Source organism: Capsicum annuum, chromosome 3, assembly GCF_002878395.1.
Source record: "Capsicum annuum cultivar UCD-10X-F1 chromosome 3, UCD10Xv1.1, whole genome shotgun sequence".
NCBI classification, from domain to species: Eukaryota; Viridiplantae; Streptophyta; class Magnoliopsida; order Solanales; family Solanaceae; genus Capsicum; species Capsicum annuum.
The window spans coordinates 16532651-16539710 of record NC_061113.1 but is presented as its reverse complement, the minus strand read 5'-3'; the positions used below and the strand labels follow the sequence as shown (position 1 = coordinate 16539710).

General features: G+C 28.4%; 1 long non-coding RNA gene across 1 annotated transcript; it reads right to left on the bottom strand.

Annotated features, from left to right (window-relative positions):
* Positions 1-292: 292 nt before the first annotated feature.
* LOC107866631 lies at positions 293-1692 on the bottom strand. The gene is made up of 2 exons (XR_001673005.2): positions 1482-1692; positions 293-694 (listed from the first exon to the last, which is right to left on the bottom strand). It is a non-coding gene; the product is annotated as an uncharacterized LOC107866631 (long non-coding RNA).
* Positions 1693-7060: the final 5368 nt, after the last annotated feature.

Here is a 7060-nt window from a genome sequence, read left to right as displayed (position 1 = left end):
CATAACTTATAGTACATGAATTAGCTATGAGAAAATTCATGTATTATTTTGTGCAGTGATTAGTTATCTACGGTTAGTTATTCATGTTTTACTTATTCATGTATTAGTTATTTCATCTTCTATTCTGCGTAAAATTATATACAGATTTCCTCATAACTTATACATGAATTAGCTATGAGAAAATTTATGTATTATTTTATGTAGTGATTACTGATCTACGTTAGTTATTCATGTTTTACTTACACATGTATTAGTTATTCCATCTTCTATTCGGCATAAAATTATACACAAATTTCCTCATAACCAATACATATATTAGTTATGCGGGTTTCTCAATTGTAAATCAAAACACAGTACTCGTATTAATTTTATACATAGTCCCAAGGAACTACTATATGTCCTGAGCCGGGGGTATATCGGAAACAACTTTTCTACTTCATCTGAGGTAGTGGTATATGGACTGTGTATATTCTACCCTCCCCAGACCCCACTTTGCGGGTTATTGTAGTCCCAAGGAACTAGTGGTATTTTGCTTATACAACATCTAATACATGCATAATATTTCTCCAAACCAACTACCAAACGACTAATCTTTGAAATGGTTTCATCAAAAATGTGGTCTATCTAATTATCTACTTCATTGCCCTGCCTGCAATTATGCATGCCCACCTGTGGCAACTGGTGCATTAACAACCTGCAATTACGAATATAATTATTTACAATATATGCTGAATAATCTTGACGTTCTAATTAACATTTTCTTAATTTGTTCCCATTTAATAAACTTAGGTAAAATCAATATAATGGCACAGACCAGCCAATATCACTAGATTAATTAGTGATACCCAAAAAGTTAGAAGTAATTTTTTTAAGGAAATGAATGAGTGAATGATGATCTAGTAGTAGTAGTACTAATAGTGAATAATAAAATAGCATATAAGTAAATAACATGGTGACATCTATCTCTTCGTTTGATTTGAATCTTCCTGATTTAGCTGTTAAACACACATAAAAAAAAATCACATGATTAATATCGTAAATGAAGGATATATAAGACTATAGACAAAAACATGTGTGATTAATTTCTAGCTAATGTTTTGATGGCACAATATTGATGAAGAACTCTTAGAGTTGGGGGGAATGAAGCCTGGTCCGAAATCACTCATTAAGTTGATTGATCAATCTTATAAGTCTGTGGTGGACACTAACTTTTCTATAGAATGATTGCGAACCAGACAACATTCTCCGCAACAAAATCTTGTTTTTTCCCTAACATGTCACTTTGGGTGTGAAGAAGAGGAAGAAATTATATTAAGGGAAGTATAAGTATCACATTGAAAATGAAAAGCTCTTAAAGTACGTTGAGGGGAATGAAGCCTGGTTCGAAATCACTCATCAAATTGATTGATCAAACAATCTAATCTGTGACGGATCTAGAATTTAGACATCTCTATGGTTTAAAAGATACATACTGTACTTACTTTTCATACATACATAAAGTTCAATGACCCAGACACCAATAATTGGATCGATCGATCCTCACTAACTTTCTATAAAATGATTTCGAACCAGACATCACTCTCCTCAACAAAATCTTGATTTTCCCCTAATATTTCACTTTGGAGTAAAGAAGAAGAAGAAGAAATAGTAGTAGTAATATGAATATAATTTTATTGAAGTTGAGAATTTTGGTTTAGTGTAAGGGACCATGCATGACATATTTATAGGGCCCTTAATTATACGTGAAAAATAACTATTTTGCTCTTTTGCTTTTTCTAGCTAATAATACTTTTATAGTTCTTTTCTATTTTTAAGAATTCATTTTAATTTTGAACAGTAAAAAAAAGAAAAACTATTTGAATAATTTTGATTGGGTAAGTTTTAGTTAGGGAAAGTTATGACTATTTGCATTTTTACAATGATTAGTCTATATAAGTTTAGTAATTAAAGGGGAGTCAAAGATCAATTGCCTTCACAATTAATTAAGATTAATCTTAATAACATATTGTCAAGAATTGACAATTTTTATTTAATATTATATATTGCTAAGAAAAATTATGGGTATATATAGAGTATACCGTCAATTAATTTTACACATCACGGATAAACTTAATTAAATAGGGGGTGTTGACTTAGATCGTTTACAAATTTAGTTGGAGTTAAAGACCATTTGCATCTAAATTACAATTTAATAAACTCTAAATTTAATATTTCTTAACAATTACTCCCCCGTCCAAGTTTACTTGTCACATTTCGCTTTTCAAGAGATGATCTGCATGAATTTTGATCAACATTTTAAGATATATATTTACATCATATTAATATGAGAAAAATTGCAACTTGTAATATTTCTCTTATAATTTTTGGACATCTAAATTTAAAATTTAAAATATTAAATTAATCTACTATAATTTAGCTCTGAAGTTTAATCAAATTGACAATGATAAAACGAAACGTAACAAATAAAATCTAGGCCTTTAGCCCTACCTACCCTGCCCACCCTACAAAAGCCATGTTTTCAAACAACCCTATTTTAAGTAAAAAGTTTAGAAAATGAAAAACTTGGTTTGTTATATTTGGAGGCAGGCTCAAAATAATAACTTTTAGTAAAGAAATAAAAATTGATCAAAAATATATTTAAGAGATTATTTTGAATCTATCCAACTATAAGGAGCCATTTTTATAATTTTCTCGTAAAAAAAATGTTACGATGAATTGGTTTGAATTGAATTATTTTGGATGCTTTTAAGTCAAAATAGTCTTTAAGCAATTATATAGTTTTTGAATAAAATAAAAAGTGTTTTTGAGCACTATTTTTTAAGCTAAAATAAAAAATCATAAATTAGAAATCTTATAACTTTTAACCTATATGTCAAAAACAATAAGTTCATTTCATCCAAAGAGACTCTAGAACTATTGTATGAACTAAAAAGGGGAGTGCAATAAAGGATATCTATTTGAACTATCACTCAAGGTGATCATTTTGCAAACTGAATTTGTTTTAAAATATTTTGTGTTTTAGAAAAACAGGTAAGTCTTTTTTTTTTTTTTCAAATTTATTCTTAATAATCTACCAATTATTTAATTAAGTTAGATTCTTTAAGAAGAAATAAAAGGTAATATAGACCAATACTCTTATAATAAAGGCAAATGATATGTTTTTCTTAAGAAATGTACATAATTCTTAGAGACAAGAAAAACAGTATTATTATTATTTTTGTTGTTGTGCCAAGATAGAATGAATTTCATTTTGTTGTATGTTTTTATGTTTGTCATACTGTTATTTGTTGTGAGTCGAGGTCTATCGAAATCAAACTCTCTACTTTATCTGAAATAGTCACATGGACTATGTATATCTTATCCTCCTCAGATTTCACATGGTGTTGCCAAGGTAGAATGATTCCAAACTTAAATGAAAAGGCAAAATCAGTTGCCTAATTAAAGCTTTTGCAGATCTAAGTCCAACAAAAAGAGTAAAGGAGAATAGGTAGGGTTGGTTATCATGTGATGTTACTTGTGTAGGATGGTTCTTACTGTTCTAAAAGTTAAGTCCACTTAAAAATCTTGAAAATGACATTATGCTAACTTTATTTAATGGATCAAGATTCAATATTTAAATTTTATATTGCTCCAATCCTTTAAAATTATGACAAATAACATAAATTTCGACAGTTTGGAGTTTAATTATAAAAAATACAGACTTGCATGATTACTAAAAATCATAATTTTGGGTCTGTCGAGATATATAATTAGTTTCCGATACATGTAATGAAGATACATTTTTTTTCCTTTGTAAAGATAGATAATCAGCTCCCGATACCCTTTTTTGGATTTTGAGTCAGTCAAGATACACAATTAGCTCCTAGTACATCCACCAAAGATATATAATTAGTTGAGATTTTTGTAATTACTTTGTAAGGATGGAAATTTGTGTAAATAAGATAAGTTAAGATGTATGTTTATGTTATTTTTCATTTAAAATAATGTTGTGCTCGTCTTAGATCTCCAAAAATATAAAGTGCACATTAAAATCTTGAAAATGACATTGTGCTAATTGGTATTCAATGGGCCGGATTCAACACACAAAGAGAAAATTATCCCTATAATATTATTAGATCTAAAATAATAAACTTTAACAATATTTTTAAATAATTGTATTAATAGCAATTTAGTTATAAATCATAGCAATTTATTAAAAAATATATTAGTTTAATTATATTTTAAAAATTTATTGTTAATTATATAATTTAAAATCAATTCTATATTTATAGAGTTGTAATCAATATTCCCCTTAAATTGTGTATTCATAATTATGGTAAATATATATTCTCTTTCTCCATTCTAATACTCAATCTTTCAAAAATTTATTGAAAATTCTGATTCCATTAACTTACTTATATAATATTCATATTCTTTCCTTGAAAATACAAAATTGAAAAAAAGTGGGTTTCATATAATATTCATCTTCTTCATTGAAAAAGGTGGATTTAAGATAATATTCATCTTCTTTTCAAAAAACATAAAATTGATATATTTATTTTTTCATTCTCCATTATGAATCATGTCTAAACCAAAATTCGATTCTATGTCTAAACCAAAATTCGATTCTACTCCTTCGCGTAGAAGTCCTAGAATATTCAACCAATGATTTGTTCCATTGTGAATCATTATTCAACCAACGATTTGTTCTCCTTCATCATAAATTCTCTTTCTTCTATTTTTCCTTTTGCTTTTTAAAAATAATATGATATAAGGAGTATTGTCAATTTCTTTATTAAATACTCATTGTATATAATAATAAAAAATATGTCAATGGATATTAGAGAAAAAATATTAAACAATCAGTTTGTGTTGGTAACAACATAAATAAGGATTTAAATATAGATTGTAATCTTTCATAAGAATAATATAGTGAAAATTATCTTGTATATACTTATTAAACTGTTTCATGTATGAATTCTGTATAAAATCAGTATAAAATAAATACAATGCTTGCATAAGTTGGTATAGAAATCGACTTTCACCAAATATTGTACGTTATTATTTATTTTAGTGTATGAAATAAATATACAAATTTGTATTTTTTGAATTATTTCATGTATGGAACCTGTATAATATCAATATTACATTCAAGGTTTATAAAATAGTTTCTTACATGTTAGATTTATATGAAATGAGTATAATGTGATTGTGATATTCAATTAAGAAGATATACTTAAGATTATAAATTGAATCGAATCAGTTTATAAAGTGTTTTCTTACATCACATTTGTATGAAATAGATATATAAATTGATATTTATGAATTGCAATATTAAATTTAGGTGATACTAATTTATGGAACAGTCCCTAGGGGAGCAATAACCATACTTCTGTGGAGGATCTTACCAGTTGAAAGATCTTAATTTGGCGATTGGTAGCCGTTGCTGAGTGTTTGTAGTGGTTCCTCGCTGCGATCAAAATTCATAAAGAAGGTAGTGTATAAATTTAGGTGATACCAATTTGTGACTGAAACAACTAAATGATGTATAAAAAGAAGGTAGTGTATGAAGATAGAAATTCTTAATGGAAACATTAAAATAGGAGAAAAGAGAAACGGTTAGAGGGATTTGGGGTGGATTGATATCAATAATTAAGGATAACTATCTTTAAGGAAGGATTATTGCATATTAATTGTATTAAATCTTTATTTTCCTTTTCAGAAATTCCTTTTTTATATTTTTTAAAAAAAGAAAAAAATGTTTTATTTTTTAATTATAAGATTTGCTATAACTTGAAAAAAATGAAAGTTATGCTATAAGTTGTAATTTTCTATCTAATAATTGCTATATACGTTTTTTTTCCCAAAGAAAATTCTATATAGCTCGAATCCTTCAAAAATATTATCATATTCATGCTCGATCACCAAAATTGCAAGTGCACTTCAAAATCTTGAAGGTGACATTGTGCTAACTCGTATTCGAAGAGCCGGATTCAATACTTTAAATCCCATATTACTCAAACTCTTCAAAAATATTATCGCATCTACGATCTTAAAAGTGCATTTGTGCTAATTGGTATTCAATGGCATACTCATATTCAATACTTAAATTTTGTGGTGCTTCAATTCTACCAAAATGTTATCAAATTCTTCAAAAATATAAGGAATTCAACCCACACCCAACCAATACCTTAAACTTGCCCCACCAAATGAGTCGAAACAAACAAAGGCTAATGAAGTAAAAAGTAAATAATGTGGTCCATAGTAACATGTATCTTAGGGACTCTAATCTTGACTATAAGATAGTCATTAACAGTAATTTCCTATTTTTTCCTGTTCATACTTCTTTTTTAGAAGCTTAATTATTGAATGATCACTTCATAAAAAAACTTTTGAGCAATAATTTCAGAGAAACCTAGCTAATAGCTATGATTGGAGGCTACACCTAGCATTAAGCAATGAGTAATTCTTTTTTCTATGGTTGGTGGAATTGTTAAGTGTACCACATTGATTAAGGGAATTATCAGTTGTTTGCTTGCATGATTTTAGGTAGGTTTTGTTTCATAACTATTTTTTTTGTATTTGAGTTAGGTCCAGAATCTATTTTCTTGATGTGGTGTCAAAAAGAAAGGCGGCAAACAACTGGGTTAACCCAAAAACCTTATCAGTATTGAGGATGAGCCCAATGGTCGACAAAAGGCATGTGTTAGCTTGATAACTTGAATAGAAGCTTTGCGTATCTTTCCTTGGAACTGAGTTAGATCGAAGGTCTATTTTCTTAATGCAGTAAAAAAGAGCAGCTCGATGCACTAAAGCTCCTTTTATGTACAGGGTCCGGGGAAGGACCCCACCACAAGAGTGTATTGTACGTAGTCACACCTTGCATTTCTTCCGGAGACTGTTTACAAGGCTTGAAGTCGTGACCTCCTGATCACGTAAAAGCAACTTTACCATTTTCTTAACGTAGTATCAAAACTAAACCCTTCCTATTTTTGGATTATTCAATATTGGATTCCCATGTTATATTGTTCGCGCAACCAATGTCTAATTCGGGGCCCACATTGGCTGAGAGAATGGATCG